At 45.8% G+C, this 19,271-nt stretch overlaps 1 protein-coding gene across 13 annotated transcripts in view; it reads left to right on the forward strand.

The window, feature by feature from the left end:
- DUSP7 (dual specificity phosphatase 7) overlaps positions 1 to 19,271 on the forward strand; it is a 330,623-nt gene that overhangs the window by 189,505 nt on the left and 121,847 nt on the right. For all 13 annotated transcript variants that reach the window (XR_010475028.1, XR_010475029.1, XR_010475030.1 and 10 more), the window contains one exon: positions 2,227 to 2,436. The gene's annotated coding sequence lies outside the window, so the exon portion shown is untranslated. The remainder of the gene's footprint in view (positions 1 to 2,226; positions 2,437 to 19,271) is intronic.

A 19,271-nucleotide genomic window follows, 5' to 3' on the forward strand; every position in this document is an offset into this window, starting at 1 on the left:
CACAAGAAGTTATATATTATTTCTTTTCCCCACCTACTGCTCCTTGCTGAGGGATCCCAGGCACAATGGCCAGACCCTGCTTGCTAACCCTGCTTGCTAATCTCCCCCAAAGGGAAATTGTGCCTTTTCCAAAGAAAAGGGCCTTGCAAAGAGAAAGAAGACGGGGTGGGGAGAGGGAGAAGAATATAGGGGCAGTGGAGAAAGGGAACAAGTAAGGAGGCCGGCAGAGCAAGGGGAAGTTTCTAACAAAAAACCTCCAGTCAGGTGCTTTGAAGGAACACAGTGTTGTCTGGGCACCTCTGAGCTGTGACACCCAGTGAGAGCAGCAGCTGTGTACTCTGGGGCTGGTTTGTGATTCCCAGGGACAAATGTTACAGAACTGCTCAGGACCTGCGGAGGAACCTCAAGGAGGAGTACAGCACAGCCCCTGGTGATACAGACTGGGTAGGCATAAATGTCGGCGGTAGTCGTTATAAGCACATCTTCAGAAGGGACAGCCAAGCAGTGCAGGGGAGCAGCTTGTGTGAAAGATTTCAGAAGGGCTCCTGCAGCCTGTCTGGTCTTGCTCAGGAGGAACCCCGAGTCCTGTGCTGGGGTTTCAGTGCAGAGCAGGCTGGAGAGCCTGCGGACGGGCGCTGGGGGACAGCCAGCCCTCTGGAAAACACTGCCCTGCACTGGGTGCTGCTGGCTGAGGGAGGGCTTGAAAAGCTCACAGGGCTCAGCTGGTTGGAGACCAACTGAAGAGGAGAACATGCCAGCACAGACTTCTCGCTCCTGTACATTTTAAGTGATTGGATTTTTGCAGAACATTTACTCCTCTTAGCTGCAGTTGTTGGACCTGAAGTTCAAACGTGTGAGTTGAAACATATGGAGGGAAGACTTTGGCCCATGTTAAATGTGATAAACACAAGATCCTTTGTTATAGTAAACCAATTAATCAAGACTGCTGTGGTAGGAACCCCAGTAAGTCACTGGTAGCTCATGGCCCCCAAGCAAGAGCTCTCAGTGATCCTGGGCCTTTCAGCCAGCAGATGTGATATGTCCTTCTCAGTTTCTCAGTGTGATTTTCATGGCTGCTGCACATCTCAGGGCTTAATCCCAACGTGGAAGCAGAATGGGACTGATCAGAGATCATTAATGTTTTAGAAAGAGCTGCCAAAGAGGAAAAACAGTTGTGAGCTTGTCAGGTAAATGGCAGGAGCTGTTTTCAGCTCCAATATCTCAGTGCTATGTCACTGTCTGCTGGCCAACGAGTGGCTGTGAGCACCTCCATCCTCGCTGGGGGAAGCCTCGTTAGCTGTGGTCATCTTCAGTCAGTTTGCGGCCAGCATGACACTGCAGTAGCCAAGACCTCTGAGTCTCAAGAGATGCTGGCTGCAAGACACACCTACCAGAGGCAAGCTCGCCAAACATAGCCCCTAAAACCTGTCCTAAACGCTCACTCCTCATTCCTGTGAGAGATACTTCAAGGTGTTACCAACAAAAATTGCTGCTCAGGCTGCTCTAACAAAGCAGTGGCTTCCTTGAAGCCGGGGGCACCTTGTGTTGCATGGTGGTAACCAGCTTGTTGCCCGATAGCTGGGATTTGTGGTGCCTTGGAAATGACGGGGAAATGAGGAATGGCCCTCTAGGCCGGGCCAAGGCACCACCTTCCTGTGCGTCAAAAACAGTCACTTGCCTGGCTTTTGGAGGTTTGTTAAAACTGTGGGACTGGTTAGATGCACTTTTTTGACCAGGATTTTGGAGTTAAATGCCTGTAATCATATGTACAAATTATATTGTTCTGGTGCAACGTGGTACTTGCTGGGGGCTTAAAGGTAAAGTCCCTGACTGCTCTCCCAAGGAGCGGGGTACAAGGATGTGTGTAAATCAGGAGATTTGAGATTAGCGGTGTCTCTGAAAAGGTGTTTTAGTAGCTGGGCTTCCTTTTGGCATTTTATTAACACATCTGACCCTGAACTCTTCATCATACAGTTTCATTTCTGCCAAAGAAACGCACACGTTTGGGGCTGAGGGGGCATGTGCTTCTGTGTCTCTGTCTACATGCGTATATGCTACTCAGCAGCCACTGCTTATCAGCATTTGTGTTTTGAGACTCTGGCTGGGCAGTGGCCATCCAGGCTGGGCAGGGCACACGGGATAGATAGCCCTGCTCCAAGGGGCTTGCACTCCTACCAGGCAAGGCAACCAGCCAGACATGATTTTTTTTCCTTTTCTCTTCAACAGAAGTGCTAATTGTGTGGCTGGCTGAGAGCACAGGAGTGGCAGCACTAGCAGTGGAAGGGAAACCCAGATCTCCCAAGTACCAGACCAGCAGCTCCTCCAAGGGTTGTTTTGCTGTGGTTGCTGCATGATGCTCAGCTCTTCCTGAAGTGGAGCCCATGCTGGGGCCAGTGCTGTGCTGCAGCTGATGGAGAAAACACCAATGTTTTGGAGGTAAATTGCTCAAGCATGCTTTTCTTCTCAAGGTTTCCTTCTAGGTTAACTCTGGATGTTTGAGACTTTTGGTATGTGATATTGAATTTCAGCTTTAAAACATTATTTGAAATCCCCTACTTGTTTCCTACAGTGAAACTGTTCTTACAATTCAACACTGGATGGCTCGGATGGCTCTTAATAATAAGAATTACCTGCTACCACAAATACTGTCCAGAAAATGAGTAAAATTCTGGCATTTTGCATAGCTCTCTGCAAAGTCATTAGCATAATCAACCTGTTAGTTAAACCTTGTCAACCTCGGGAAAAGAATGTGAATTCAACTCAATAATTTTGTTTTTTGGTGGGTTTCTATTTTGTCGGAATCGAGCCTTGATGAAGTTTGGACCATTGCTGTCTCCAGTGCATCAGAATCGGTAGCAGGTGGCCTCTGCGTGCAGACAGGTCTCCTTGTTGGGTGTAATCGGGGGGAAGATTTCAACCTGCTGGTGCATTCAAGTGCACCGTTTTTATATGGATGCTGCTAGCCACCCTTCTCTCCTGCATTCTCTTATTTCGTGTGGTTTCGGTAAAAGCATTTTTTCCCACTGCTGGCTCAGAGTACTTTTGCTCGTGGCGATTTTCATATTGTTTGAGAGGTTATTCACCCACATGTAAATAACTGTATGTTTGAGTCAGGACTGAAGCCTCTCACCACACCACAATCAACCCTGACCTATATGTGCTAGTGGTGGTAACAGTCTTCAGTATGACACGGTATTGGGTCATCATAAACAGCTTTTGTTTCATAGGGGTGTCTCTGTCCCATATTAACACCCCCTCTTGCCACAGAAAATCAGTGCCTTATTTTGAAACACAGGTGGGGACTCAGAAATCTTTTTTGACCGTAACGTAAAAACACACAAGCATAAAGTTTTACCCTCCACCATATGCTCCGAGCAGGTCCTGGGGTGTAGAGTTTTAGAGCATTGAGAAGCAGGTGGCTCAGCTTCATGGGCTGCACATGTTGGGAGTGGAGGTGGCTTGGTTGGTTGTTTATGACACAGGGTCCCTTGAGGTCATTTTGCAACAGTGTCATTTAAAATACCTTTCTGGAAGTTGTGCGTGAAACTGCTAAAAGAAGTAGTAGGTGTTGGACAAAGCAGGGATCTGAAGCAGCAAAACCCCAGGTTTAACATCAAGCCTGTGCTGCTACCAGCCCTCACTGCAAGGTGGATGTGGGCCATGCGCTGTAGACAACAGTTGTGCACAGTGAATCGTGAGATATCTAGGGGTGAGAAATCCACCTCGTGTTTGGCAATGCAATGTTACAGGCTTTGTGTGGATGGAGAGAATTAAGTAATAGTGGAAAAAGCCAAAACGGTGGTAGGAAGGAACCTCTGGAGATCCCTGTTAGTGCTGATGGTAAGGACCTCTCACTGCTCAGAGCTGATGTGGCTGTTGAGAAGACTGTGGAGTCTGGGACCAAGGCCAGAGGCTCTGTGCTGAGGGGGAAGAACAGATCTCTAACTTTGGGTGTTCTGTTTTCTGCTGGATGGCAACAAGCCAGACCATGAAGACCCTGCAGCAGCCAGTGGGAAGGAGCAGTGGGGGAAAGGTTTCACATGGCAGTACATCCCTGGGGCTCTGTCGTGGTCTCAGTGTGCCTTGGTGATCACCATGATCACTCAACTTTGTGAGTAGGAACTGAGTCTCTCACCAGCCCCTTCTTCCTGAGAGCGAGCTACCTGTCTGGCTCACAAAGGCTCTGCATCACCTGCTGATGGAGCCGGTGGCAGGGGAGGTGTAGGAGGAGATGCTGGTAGGAGTTCCTAGTCAGGACCTTATCAACCAGCACTATCTGGATAATGTGACTGTGATGACCTGCCACAGTGTTTGGGTAGCGCCTAGCACCGTGGAGATGTGATCCACATCCAGGCCTCCTACAGCGATGCACATAAATAACTGTGATTTAATGGAGAGTTACTGCACTGAGTGGTCCAAGGGCCCCTTATCGCTGCAGATGAATGGAGTCTTATGGATGACAATTCATAAATTCTTAGTTATTTACTGTATGCAACCTGTCCCAAGCAGCAAATCTTATTTTCATTTACCCAAAGTTAACTTCTTTTTAGAAACAATACCATTGCCCATGAGCCTTTTGGAAGAGGTATCAGTTTGTGAACTCATGGCTAATGGACGGTTTGGATGGGTTCCAAGACATCAGGAAATCAGTTGTACCCATTCAAGCTAAGCTTGAAAAAACTGTCAGTATTTAGTAACACTGTCCAGAGGCAAGTAGAAAGATGAAGCTACAGACAAGCAGGAAGAAAAGACCCTCTCCCGCTATGTGTTACCTACCTCTGATTTAGGCTACATGATCAATCCAGAGAGGTGCAGAGCTGGAATTTGGAGGGGTTATTGCATAGAGCAGGACACCCTCCAGTAGGATGTATTGAACTGGGAAAACAAGTCAGGAAAATCAGTGTAGTACTTTGATGCCGCAAGTCAGGAGGGTGTTAGAGACTTCATGCATCAGGACAGAGCAGCATATTTTGCATCTCTAAGTTGTATCTGTAGAAGACCATCTTCCTTGACTACCAGATTGTTTTGCTCCTGTTAAAAGCAAGGGCAGTATTCCTATGGACTGCAGTAGGAAAGGACAATAACTTCTTTATGCAGATAATTTTATCTGCAAACTGGATATTTCAGGAGGTTAAAAAATTTAAAGCTCACGTTCTTAGATTTTTTGCAGCAATAAATTACCATGAAACAAAACCAGGGTTGCTTCCTCTACCTGTGGTGCCTACTGACTGCACACAAGTACTTTCTTTAAATTCCGTTTTCTGAAATAATACGCTTTGCAAAATCTGTTTCATTCTGTATGGGAAATGAAATTTGTTGTGAGCACAGCCGCTTTGCTTTATGGAGCTAAATGGATTGAGTGTAGCTGTCTGCCTGATGTACCCCTCGGGCGTAATGGAGCCTTCTGACAATGTCAAAAAGAGGTAAGAGAAGAAAGGCAAACCACTTGCATTTTGTACCCCTGTGTATAAAGCAGGACATGATGAACTCATTTCATTCTCAACGTGAACGCGGACTTGGTGCATGTTTTCTTCCTAAAAGCCAGTGGTGTGGGTTTTCTTTCTGCATTTGGGAAATGTGTATGACAGATGAGCAAGCCCACCAGATAACGTTTTTTTCTGGCACATATGTGATACTGGACTCTTGCAGGTTGTCCTTGCAGCAGCCCTTAGGGCTTTGCACGGTGGCTAACGAAGTGCCAAGTGAAGTGGTAAGTGCCCTTTTCACTGCCAGGCTGGCAAAATGTGGAAAAAGGTACAGAGGTGCTTCTACACCCTGTGATCCCTCCGGGAGCTTGACTAAGATTTGCTCAGTAGTTCTAACTGTGAAAAAGTGGGTGCACAATGGCCTGAAGGTGGACATACTTACCTCTTATTTGGCAATTTCAGCAACCTCATTCAGCATATCAAAGTTGTAGGTCTTTTTTCTTTTGTTGATGAAAGGACCTTAAGTTTGAACCTGGTTTTGTTTGGGATTTGTGGGTTGCAGACCCTAGGAGAGCACTTCCTTCCTTCCAGAGCTCCATTGATCTTATTCCTCTGAATCCCTGTTTCCTTTCTCCTTCTTTGTGTACCATCTCTACACAGACTTCAAATGTTCCAAACCCTCAGTGATTTGCTGCTCAGGTTTTTATAGTCTCATATACCATAATGTTTTCAATAGTTATATTGAAACCTCTCTATTTCAAGTGTATCCAAGTGTGAATTACAACCCCAAAGCACATGAATAGACCCTGTATCTAGAAAGAGGCCATTTTTGGTACACCACCAGCAGCAAAGTAGACTTGCATCTGTGGAGTTCTTGTAATGTGACAACTACTAATGGTCCTGGTGAAGACCTAAGTGGATCAGAGACCAAATTAGGTAGATGTTAAGGATGTTAACAGAGATACAAAGCGTACGGTGAGCATGAAGTAGGAATGATCTTCTCCAACCCTACCTAGAAACCTTGCTGGTTTGGGCTCTTGTACAGTGCATCATGTTCCATGTGGTGGGATTTCTTGTCTAGCTTGGAGACGTAGCCGAAAGGAAAAACCTGACCAAGTGTCACTGTTCAAACTTACACAGCCTCTCCTCTGTCCTGGGAAAAATAAATCAGCTCCAAAGGAAGGTATGAGTGGCTGAGCCCAAGCTTGTGTGCCCTGCTGGGTCCTGCCACCCACAGGGGCACATGCTGGAGGTCTGTGCTGCCTCTTTGCCCTGCTGAGGAGAAAATGCTGCTGGGCAGCCTTGCCCAAGTGACTTCCGTCTGTCAAACCACACTAATGCATTTCCCTTTGGCCAACGATTTCTGAGAATTCATCAGTACAATCGTTAGAGGGGGTTTCACCCCTTCGCCTGTGGTTTTGCAGCCATTGTTTCAAGTGAGCTCAGTGTTGAGTCACTGAGGATTTCTTCAGAGCGTTTGTGTCCCAAAGGCCTGGCGGGCACGCGGGCGTTGCTTCTCAGGACAGGACAATGAAGCTCTTTCCCTGCCCCTGCTGTTGTGTGTGCCGAGTTGTGTCCTGAGGCCAGGAACTCAGACACACCTCATCACAGGCACTGTCTGGGCCAGTGGTAAATTAGTAGGTTTTTTCCAAATGCAATTATAATAGAGAAAAATAAGACAAAAGGGAATGTGTCATTTTCCCATTATATTAATAGATGGCAAAAGAGGAGAATATGTCTCTTGTTAGAGGTGTGCTCAGCTGTCTGAGTGGAAATAATTCAAATACTGATGGTGTGGGTTACACTGATATAAAGTGGTTTTACAGCTTCAGCTTGGTCTCCTTCCCTTGCAGGGAAAGGTGCAGCAGCAGTGGCAGCCTGAGCACAGCACAGGCAGGCGAGGTTGTGCTGAATGAGATGAACCACTGTGGGGAAGAGTGCACTTGTTCATCTCTAGATAAGACCCAAAGTGCCTTTCCCAACCCACAGAGGAAGGTGAGGGCAGCAGCATTGTCCTAACCCCCCTCTTCCTTTCCCTGCCGACTGACAAGTTTCACTGAGCTCAGTTTTCACACCAAAGTAAATTAAAGCTAAAGAAAACACAACAGCAGGGAAAAGTCCCGTCATCTCACAGCATGGATCCCCTGCAGAGAGATATTTTCAACAATTCTGTTTCTTTATTTCCTAATTAGAAATAATGATGTGCCTTTCAGGTCAAGAAAGACCCCCTTTGCTGTGAAATGTTAGACCAGTTTTGACAGTGTAACTAAAAATAGGCCTGTGCGCACATGTGCGTATGCTTGCACATGCGCTAGCAGGAATAAACATGCAATGCTCTTCGCTTAATTGTGAACATACTTTCCTCTGGGTGGGGGGAAACGCCTTTGCCTCCAGTAAGTTGTTTTTCAAGTAAATAGAGAGAAGGAGTTTTCTGAAGAACAGATGGGCTGGAGTAAGGAATAGAAATCTTTTCAGTCAAAGAGGGGCCAGATGATGTAATAAACCACAGGAACAAAGTTCAGTTATTTTATGCTCTCGTCCGGACCTCAGAGAAAAAATGCCTCTGTTGTTAATTCCAGATTCATCTACTTTCGAAGGCTGACTCTGTCTTTAAATGCTATTATAATACGCGCGGAGCTAAACTGAGCAATTAGTGATTGAGCAATGATGGAAGAGTGTATTTGTCAGTGCTGGGAGCTGGGAGTGTTTGGGCAGTGTTTGTAATGCAGATGATAGGCCAGATATACGCATTTGGTTGTTCTGGAGGGAAAAGGATGTACCTTGAATAACCTTAAAGGAGGTCCTCAAAATTTGCATCTACCTGGCTGAAGCAAAGTTGGCTTTTTAGGTCTGGCATTTCGGGGCTCAACAGCTGCTCACAGATACTTCTAGAAGTACGGCTAGCTCTTGTGCTGGTGACTAAACTCTCTCCTACTCCACTCACATGCATAGCTCCTACAAGTGAGGGCTTGTGTAATCATAGAATCATTTTGTTTGCAAGAGACCCTTAAGATCATCGAGTCCAACCATAACCTAAATCCAGCACTAAACTATGTCCCTAAGAGTCTCAGGACTGGTGACTCCACCCCTGCCCTGGGCAGCTGTTCCAGTGCTTCACAACCCTTTCTGGGGAGAATTTTTTCCTCATATCCAATCTGAACCTTCCCTGGCGCAACTTGAGGCCATTTCCTCTTGTCCTATCACTTGCTACTCAGGAGAAGAGACCAACACCCTCCGTGCTAAAACCTCCTTTCAGGTAGCTGTAGACAGTGATAAGGTCTCCCCTCAGCCTCCTATTCTCCAGACTAAACAGCCTTGGCTCCCTCAGCTGCTCCTCATCAGACTTGGGCTCCAGGGCCCTCACCAGCTTTGTCACCTCCTCTGCACTCTCTTTGGTACCTCAATGTCTTTCCTATAGTGAGAGACCCAAAACTGAACACAGTATTCAAGGTGGGACCTCACCAGCGCCGTGTCCCTACCTTGGGTTGTTAGTGACCTCTTCATGCCTCCATGGGCAAACAAGGGAGAAGATGACATGATGCCCACTTTGAAACTACTTTGTCATGTTGTTATTATCATTGTACCTTTTGAGATAACCGCTTGTTGTTATCCTGAGTCATACATAGACTCTTGGGGCAAGGTTAAGCATGAACGGACTTGAGTTACATCCCACCAGGCAGAAGAGGGTCTTCTGCAAGGCCAAGAGGAGGAAGGAGTTGATGGGGACCCTACTCAGGAACTCAGTGCAATTTGATATTTCCAGTGATGAGGAATGACTGTGAGAGTAAAAATATGTCGGTAATTGGAGCTGTTGGTGACTGGTGACTCTGAGCTAGTGGAGAAAATAAGGATAAGAAATGTTGCAAAGGATGGTAGGGAAGACTGTATATTAAATGAGGATTCGGAGGTGTTCATATTCTCTCTGCTTCTACAAAGCTGCTTTTTAGGACTCAATTAGCTCATATTTCAATCAGTATAAAATTAATTCTGTTTGTTTCAGTATTGATCAAATTGGTCTCAGTCACTTGTGCAGTGCTTTGTGCTAGTCCCAGTTATGTTCTGGTTAACTCCCTTCAGAGCCAACAGTGTTGCCCATGAATCAAGCAGGACGATTTATTCGCTAAGAGAAGCTTAATGGATGGTTTGGATGGCCTCCAAAAGTGCAACTCTCCCTATCTGAACAGGCTGAAACTTTTCAGCACTTGAGAACAAAATCCAGAGATGGGCATGGCCAAGAGCTGCGCAGAGAACTGTCGGACCAAGGTTGTTTTTTCCTTTCTCTGCTTCCTTGGTGTCTCAGGGAGACTTGAATCCTAGGAGGGAAAGATTTCAGAATCCAAATCCAGCCCAAATACCATTGTCCCAAATCCACAGTTTTGCCTCCTGAACTTCAAGGGTTGAGGTCTAGAAAGCTTCTGAAAAGGGTTGTGATATCTTAGAGGCACAATGTGTCCTTGACCTCCTATATGGCTTTACTTACATTTGAATTAGTGTGTTCTGAAGTCTGAAGTGACTGAGAGATCTGAAAAAAACAGAATGCAGGGTGATTTGAGGTGCAGCTAAAGAGGGGTTTTGATTGATTGGTACAGGCTGTTTTTAGCTATCATGACCAAAAAGTTCAGTCCAGTAAAGATTAGCCTGAAAATGTGCTTTGGGGGCTTTTACGATGTGGTGGGTTGACCCCCCTGACCACTTGTTCACTCTCTCTCCCAGTGGCATGGGGAAGAGGACTGGAAGAGCAAATTAGGAAAAACTGCTGGTTCAAGACGAAGTGTGATGAGTACAGGAAAAAAGACAAAGTGGGGGAAGTGAGTGCTACAAAAGCAATCACTCATCACCTTCTGTCAGCAGATCAATGCCAGCTCTACTGTCTGAGCAACGGCTGCCTTGGAAATACCAGCCCCTGATGTTACTGCTGTGCATGGCTCTATATGTCATGGAACATCCTCTTGGTCCCACCTGTGTCCCCTCCCAGCCTCTTGCCCGCTTCCAGCCCACTCACTGTTGGGGAGCAGAATGAGAAACAAGGAAGGTCTTAGTGTTCTGCAAGCACTGTTCAGCAGGAGATAGAGCACCGGTGTGTTGTCAACACTGATGAAGTCCCTAATCTGAAACTTGGCACCATGGAGCTGCTAAGAAGAGAAGTAATTCCATCCTAGCTGTATCCTGTACGTAGGATTTTGGAAAGGAGAGTGGGCTTTGCCAGAGATCCATCTTCTGAAGACAACAGGAACTGGGGAGCAGAATCAAGAGGCTACATAACGCTTCCCAAAAGGGCAGTAGGAAGACACAATTAGCTGCAGACCTGGACACAAAGCCAGTTCCAGCAATTCCAGCAGTGATTTTGTTTGGGGATAGTCCCCCATGATCTGTGGCACAAAACAGAAGCTAGAGAACCTATATATTAGTTTGTCTGTTAAGAGGATGCTGTATATTTGGGCAATGGCAGTAGAGTTTGCTTCTGGAGGCCGCATTGGGCACTGTCTTCCCAGATGAGCATTGACTTTGCTCTTGAGCCCACAGAGGTGCTGGCAGCCAGCAGGAGAATAATGTTTTGGAAAAGGACAAGGCCTGATCTTTCCTGAGGTCCTGCAAGTGGGTTATTTCCTATGGAACCCAATTTTCAGCTGTGAGGGTTGACTTGGGGAGTGTCAATTGGAGAGCCTGTTTGTGGAGCATGCACTGTCCCTTTCTTGCAGCACTGCTTGGGTTTGGCTGGGTGATGCATGTGTTCTCAGTGGCACAGCGTGTGAGCATGTTGGTTCCTTCGTGTGCTGTTGTTAGGAGAGGTCGTCCTGCGAGTGATGAGAGAGCTTGAAAATTCATTTGGCCAAAGGGCAGAGAGTTTCTGCTGTGTCCACTCTGTGTCACAACCATCAATCTGTGAGTTGGTGCTGGCTGGCAGGGGTGTCTCTCATCTTAGAGACTGTCATAATTGGGCACTAATGGTTGTTTATCCTTGCACAGTTTTGTTCGAAAAATGCCAAATGGGTACAAAGTGTGTCCAAACCAGAATACGGCAGTGATGGTTGCGTGACATTACAATAGGACAGTGTAGTCAAGTGGAGAAATCTTTACCCAGATGTTGTAAGGGCTCTTCAGAAGCCAAGACGCGTCTGCTGCTCCATCCGTTGGCTGCAGATGGAAAAGACTCTCATGTGCTAAACGCAAGTTCCATGGAAAGGGACAGATAGCATTGGCAGAAGGGCCCATAAACAGAAAATATGTACAGGAGAAAGGGCAGGTATGTGGTATGAAGTCTTGAATAGCTGCCAAAAAGCCAATCTGTGTATTTAATCACTCAGAGGAATCTCAGAGCTTGTGTGGTTCTGTGAGGGTCCCTTGAGATGGAAGCGTTACTGCCTATAAGTAATGTTCCTGTTTACACCCACTGATGCTTTATGTAACAATCCTCCTCAGCCCCTGACTGCCTGTCAGTTCTAAAATAACTTTCCTTCTGATGGATGTCTTCATGCTGGAGGGGAGTTGTGGGGGTTTTCAGTATGAAATGGCCAGCAGCAAGAGCAGGTATTTTCTCTGTGCTGTCGTCAAGAGGAGCATGGAGGCTTGAAGGCAGATGATTAAGATCGGGGCACTGAGCACTGCATTTATTTTTCCTGGATGTTTCTTTACCTGAAGTAAGGATTGTGAGAACAAGAGTCTTTTGCTTTGGGAGAGATACTCTGTCAGATGCTTCCTGGAGTTTCACATAAAAATACAAGGTCGAAATCCTAACATAATAAATCTTAGCTGCTCTCTTTACATGCTGTTCTTGAACTTCCTTGCTGTGTTGTATTTCCATTAAGTTGTGGAAGGCAAGGCTGTTTGTGCTAGAAAGATAGTGCAAAGGCAAATGTCCAAACGTGTCCATAGTACTGAAGAACTGATTATTATATTCCAGCCACTCACAACCTAAACCCCAAATAAACCACTCATGTAGCAGCAGCAAATGGAGAGAGATTTAAATTGCCTTGAATCATTTAAAAACCCAACCAACCAAAAAACCCAAACTTTTAGTCCCTATCTGCAGATAATGCTGTATATTTTTTCCCTTTTCATGAGAAGAAGTGGAAAGGGCAGCACTGTTGGATTAAACACTATGGTTCAGTGGTCCGGGGACCCATCATGTTGGGGGGCAGGCTGTGAAAATTGCAGCAGCATCTTAAAACATGTCAAGGTGTCAACAACAGAGTTGTTGTGTGTGGTAAAGAGGTAGGCTCTGATTCTTTTCAAATCTTCTACCTTGCTCTGAGATTTACCCAGACAAAACTCACTCTGAATCATTTTGAGCCATCTCCTTTGGCTGTTAAGTAGAGGAAGAGAAGCAGCAGCTAAAACTTGACCTTGTTTAGAAGAACTCTAATTATTTATGTCTTTTTTATGGACTGTTGCTGCCAAGAGCTTTCTCTCACTTTGCGGTTGTGGGTCGCACTGCCTGCTGCTGGTGTGTGTTCAGCTGGGCAAATATCACATGCCATATTCCATGAATTACAATACTCCCTTGATCAGAAAATGGACTTTCCGCTGTGTTTTTTTTTCTCTTTTTGACTTCTCTGTCTCCATCCATCCATCTACCATATCCCCACCAGTAAGACCTACTGCTCACTTTTTCTTGAGACTAACACAGTCTGACAATGCAGTTACTTTTCATTTAATGAATGTGACTAGACCTTTGAAAGTCATGTTTTCACCCTCTTCCTCATGTCTTCCCAGTAAGCTCTTTTGAGATGTGTCAAGGGACAAACCTAAACTGTGTTCATCTGTTCCAAAAAATCTGAGGTCTTGGCTACGCTGTGAACACCTGCCCAAAATAGGACCCTAAAGGCTGCTACACCCACCAAATTCTTCCTCATTTGGACATAGCTGTGCTCTGTACTATCAGAATGTAAAGGAAATAATGTACCTCTGTGCAGACACAGACATACAGAACAACACAAGTTATTTTTGTTAAGAAAAGAAAGGGGTGTGGGGGTTTGCTGCTATAGCCGTATCTGCAGATGGGATTGTTGCCAGCACGGCTCCATCAGTGAAGGATCACACCTCTTCATATCCCTGCCATACCAAGCTGTGCTGCCAGAAACGCTTGTGCGTACGTCACCAGTTGTTGCCTGATTTTTCTCTTTAAAAGGACTCTGCTGATGGGAAGCAGGGAGAGCGAGGGACCTGGTGTGAATTCCTCCGCTTCACCCACAGAATAGCTCCCGTGGGAGAAGAGAGACTAATAAATGGGGTGTGACTTGGAGATACTGGTCCCCTGACAAAAATACGTATTGGCTGAAATGGTGTGAATCCCAACTGCTCCTGTCTCTCTGGTATTATCTCAGTTGCATGATTCTCATTACAGCTGGAGCACAGCCATGCAAGTTTGGTCCTCACTGGGAGAAGAGAGACATTGTGTGGTCCCCGCTCTCTAGGGCAATCTCAAATTTCATCCTTGCTTCAAGGCTGCATCTGTTGATTCTATCTTGCTGGTAGCCACGTTATTGAATTTAGCAAAGAAATCACCTGCAAAATCACCCAGTGACACCGTTTCCCATTGAAAGACATAAGCTTGCTTTGGATACGTGTTAGTTTCACATATTTTCTTTTAATGTATTTATGTTGATGCTGTGGCAGTCCTACACCAAGTGTAGGATAAGGCCCGTTCCTTCCACGGGCAGCTCAGAGTCAGGAGCCACACTCAGTGGATCATTGATGTAGGATTGAAAGTATCGGCAAAGTAGTCTGGTTTTCCAGCTCCCTTCACCATACAGGCAAATCCATAGTGTCACCAGAGCCCCCCTTCTCCTCTTTGACATCCTACCTCTGACGTGGGCTGTTTGCTCTGCAATGCATGAGCTGGGAGGTGATTGTCCGTTCTGTCTTCAGAGACATTTTCCTGCTGACATCTCCCAGGCTCAGACCTGGAGCACCAGGATCCTGAAGCCATTTGTTCCTAAGTGTGTATTCTCATTATCCATGTGAATATCTAAACCTTCGCTTTGATTCTGACAAAATCCTGATGGTAGAGAAGCTTTGCTGCAGTCGTTTCCATAGTTAGTGCAACTTGTGAAAAGTCATTTTACCTAATTTTTTTTTTTTTTTTTAAATATAACCAAAGTATTCTTGCACTTAAGGTCTGGTCAAATGCTGTGGAAGGTCAGTACATTCATGTTCTATCTCAGTTTTCATGATGCAGATTTTGTATTCAAGTAATTCCAGTTTGGATGCCTGTAAAATTCCCAGTATGCAAATGTCCTAAATTCGGTAAAAATCGGTCTGGAAATCTCATTAGAGTGGGCTTTTGTGTGCTGTGGCCCTGACTTCCCTTCCAAATAAGCTGTCTTCAAAATACTTTATGGTAGTTTTCTTGGGGGGGGAGGGGGGAAAGAAAAGAAAAGGAAATAAAAGCTGGAAAGTGACAAATGCAAAAATAATTTGCATATGAGAATTTTTGTTTTCTAACGTTCTGCACAGGTTCACTTCAGATCGAAGTTCAGGTCATTACCCGGTGCCTGAGGTTTTTTATTTTCCATGTTTGCAGCACAGAGCATCATAGAAATAACATGAAGAGATGCCAGTGCCTGTTTGGGCATTACTTGGATCTGTGAAAATGCGCTCAGTGTTTTCAAAGTATAAAAAGCCAACAGAAACCACCTTGAGGTACCATGTGATGTTATTTGCTTTGACCCAGGATAACTAAACTGAAAGGTCTCTCTGAACACAGGGTGTTCAAAACCATCCCAGTTTTTCACATGTGTGTGTGAGGAAGGAAATGTGTTGTTTACAGGGCACGCTGGCTTTGGCTTGTGTGCTCGCCGCTGCCTGTTTGTGCCCAGACACATTTCCCGAGTGAAAAGGGTTTGGCTGCTCTAGTCCAGCTTTTAAAGGTGTGCAAACAGAGAGCTCACCTCCTGAGCTACACAAAGTGAACCTTTTGTTGGAAATGTCGGTAAGCATGGCGAGGGCTAGGAGGCTCCTTCCAGACAGGCTCACCCGTCAAGTGAAGTCTCTGGGTTAAATTTGAGGGGTCTGCTGGAGCCTTGTGAGGTGCTGCTGCAGCTGGTTGTTCAACCACGATGTACCATGTACTTTGAATATAAAAATGAAATGGAGCTGCTGATATTTCTGGCTCTTCATGGGACTGTTCTTGTCCACCCAGCTCTTGAGCACCTGTGCAGCTTGGGGCTGAGGAAGCCAGGTTAGTCTGAGGCTGGACCTTGGGCACCAGTGCTGATGAGCAATGCTTAGCTGAATTGAAACCTCAGAGCTGCTCTGCACTTTGTCTTGCCTAAAATAGGAATAACTCTTGACTATTTTTTTTCTACCTGCTTTCCTCTGTACAGTGCTTGTGAGATCCATGGGTGAACAGCACTGCTGAGAATCAGCACTTTGTGCAAATACCAGGCTGATATGCTGAGGAACTGTTAGCTGGTGGACAAACATCTCAGAAGGCATCTATGCAGTTCTCAGCCTTTTGCCAGTGTTGACAGTGTTTGTCTATCCTGTTTTCCCACCATATCTGTTGGTTTGGGGCTGATGAGAAAAGTGAAGGGGTGAAATGCTGAGACTAGCACTGACTGTTGAGCACAGTCTGTTTCAGCTATTTGGAGTTCAAAGTAGCAGATACTGGCATACTAAGACATTAGCTGATATCAGTACCCTGCCTGACCTCCACTCATTCTCCTTATAGCACTTAGCATGGAGACGCATCACCCAGAGTTCAGCTAGACAGAGCAAAGACAAAGAGCAATAATGGAAGAACAGGAAGGATGCAGAACAGTGATGTGAGGAGAAAAGGTCTCCATGAGCAAGATGTGCACAGGTAGGACTGGTGTGATTATACACAGGAGCACACTGGACATCTGTGAAACAGCTACATAGGTGATGTGAGTTGAAACAGGAAAACTAGAGCACGTAAACTGCTACACCAGGATGGGAAGGTGGGTGCACTCTTAGGTTTGATGTTCACTTCGTCAGCTCCCAGTGGAGTTTTAAGTGGCAGTCACTGAAAATGAGAAGCTCTTGCTCACCCTCACAGCTTAGTCCCAAGTGTGAACACAGCTTCCATCTTTGATGTGTGAGAACAAGTGCTGTTCTGGCCGGCTGACTTCGTCAGCTGCAATCAGAGCTTCCCTTGGCTCTGTACGAACACAGCCAGCATCTGCAACAGTACAGTATCGTGCAGATACCTGCAACTTGCAAGGGACACCTGTGCACAGAGGAATACCTATGTCTGTCCAGGTTGTCCAAGTCCCAGTCTCAACTGACAGATTATTCTTCCACAGTAAAAATTGCATCACCTGTCTCTTGCCCAGCCAGAGGAGGAATGTCTCTCCTCACTGCAATCCCTTACAGGATTGCTGACTGTCTCCCACCCTCGTGCTGCCCTACATGTGGCTGGGTTTAATCTGGCCTTACTCGAACAGCTTGTTTTTCTTGTGCAGGTGGATGGGAGGGGGCTGGGGATGAGTGCCTAAACTCTTCAAGCATTTCCAAGCGTGTGTGTATCATTCTGTGTTCAGGGGCGCTTGCTGCGCCCATTACTGAAACCTGAAATAATCCCATCTCTGGCCTGACACAAATAAAGGTGTCTAATCCAATTGCTGCTCCCTGCTGCAGGGATTACTTGTCGTTGGTGTGCTGGGACTTGCATCTGGTGACATTGGCCCCATTTAATCCTGGGGATGCTGTTTCTGTCATGGGGGGGCTCCCCAGGCAGCTGTCTGTGCGCTGCCCATCTTGACATTGCCTCTCCTGTCCCATCCCTTTGTGACTGACTGGAATATGGAGGTTTAAAAACAGGAGGAAGATGGCTGTGGAATGGAAGGTCACTCTTACAGTGGCAAGGAGGTCTAGTTGGACTGAGTTTTTGGCTTTTAAACGAAAGACGCACTAGTTTGCTGCTTGATGCAGAAGCCATTAATTGGCATTTAGTGGTTCACTGGCTCAAACTCAAGGCTTTGCCTGTCATGTTTAGCACACCGCAAGTTGCTCAAGTGTCTTTGTATGCAGTGGAAGGGTAGGTCCTTGGGCTTTTCTTCATTTTATTCTTTTTATCCCAAGCTATGGAAACTTTTGGGTTTATATCTGGAGGGTCCTTATTTGCGATTGCTACTTATGATGCAAACAGTGTGTGCAGCCCGTGTGGGTTAATGGCTAAATCCAAACAGTGTCCTCTGCTGTCTGTGCACTAGGGCGTACTCTCAAGTCTTTGTAGCTTTATTTTACAACCACAGTTTCTTCTAAACTTAGCAGAGCATACACTTTGTCAGGAACTGTTCCCATGCCAAGTTTCAGGTTTCAAAGTATGGCCATTTTTGAGCTATTCCCTACTTTTTTCCTTCTGTGTGTCTCCCTCACACTTGCACACAAAACTTTCTTTTTAATGTAGAAAATGATATTTTTTTTCCACACATTCATAACTTAAAACATCTGAAAAGGTTTTACTCCAAGTTTATATTTAAAAGAAATAATGAAAGCCAACCCTGGCAGAGAAAGCAGTGTGAAAAGTTGCAGCTTGGAAAATTCAGGAACATTATGAGCATCTGCAGAGGAGGACCAAAATGGAAGTCCTTGCAGCCTTCCTTAGCAGGAGCCCATGTGCAATATTCAATCAGGTTACAGCTGTAGTACTCCTTGTTTGGGCAACTTAATGTGCTCTGTAAAAAGATAATTACTTGCCAGCAGTCCAGTTGGTTGCTGTGATCCAGCATCTTCAAAATCTCTGCAAAGGCTGAGCGTTTATATATTTCAAGATCTAACTGGGAGGGCTGTGCTGTGAGGTTCTGGCCTATGAGCAGTTACAAGCATCTTGGCTTTGTGCTCGCATCATCACATCAGCAGTCTTTGGACAACTCCATCTGCCTTGGCAGAATCTTCCACCATTCCCTGACATTGTGGGCTTTATTTATTGGGTGTCACCCTTAAGAAAACTGGTGTTATGTAAGCTGGATCTAGGTTGTCTAGAGGCTGGTAGGCTCAGTTTAAATCACTGGTCTCAGAGGAGCGCCTTAATCTATGTCTAGATGTAGCATAGATGTTCCAATGTCTTCATTTTAGTTGAGACATGGTTTTGGTGACCGTGTGGCTACTAGTCAAGACAATGAGCTAGACTTTGATTTTCATCAGACAGTGAAGTTTCTCCCCTTCAATATCTCATGAGCCAGATGCTACCATCTTCTGCAGATTCGCCTCCCCTCCTCCCCTGTCTTCTGAAGCCCCCCAGTAATTGTTTTGTGAGTAGTGACATAGCCCTGAGTTCCGAAATGTGCACATCTTTTGTGGATTTTGCTGGGCTCCAGCACAAAGTTGCTCTGTCATCCACCCCACAGTTGGCTACATGGCAAAAAGTATGAGATCTTTAAGAAAGGATTAGGAAATAGGTCTTGGACTAGGACATACACCTTCTACTTGCTTTGTATGTAAAAGAAAGGGGGTTTGACTGTAATCCATAATACTAGGAGCAGGGTGACAACTTGGCTCCGCAGCAGAACCCAGCATCTCACACGTACAGTGCTCCTGTGTGTCCCTAGTTTATGTTTGGCTTTGGAGATCTCCAGCTTCCCAGATTACTTTCTGTGGTGCTATTAGGGCTTGTGAATCCAGAGCTATGAATTCACTGGTCTGTATAAGGATTTGAGGTGCTACTCAGTTAATCCTGACTGTACCGCAAACTACAATGAGATGTGGCTCTGAATCAAAGCCGCAAGTTGACCAGCCTTGGGGACATCCTTGTCCATTTCCATATCCAAATGTTGTGTCTGGCTTGAATCTTTGTGATCAGGGAAATGAAATTCTTAGGTCTGAACAGTGCAGGAATTTGTGAAAATGTAGAACTAAAGTAGGATCTAAACGGGCCTAGTT

This window comes from Columba livia, chromosome 10 (genome assembly GCF_036013475.1).
Source record: "Columba livia isolate bColLiv1 breed racing homer chromosome 10, bColLiv1.pat.W.v2, whole genome shotgun sequence".
Lineage (NCBI taxonomy): Eukaryota > Metazoa > Chordata > Aves > Columbiformes > Columbidae > Columba > Columba livia.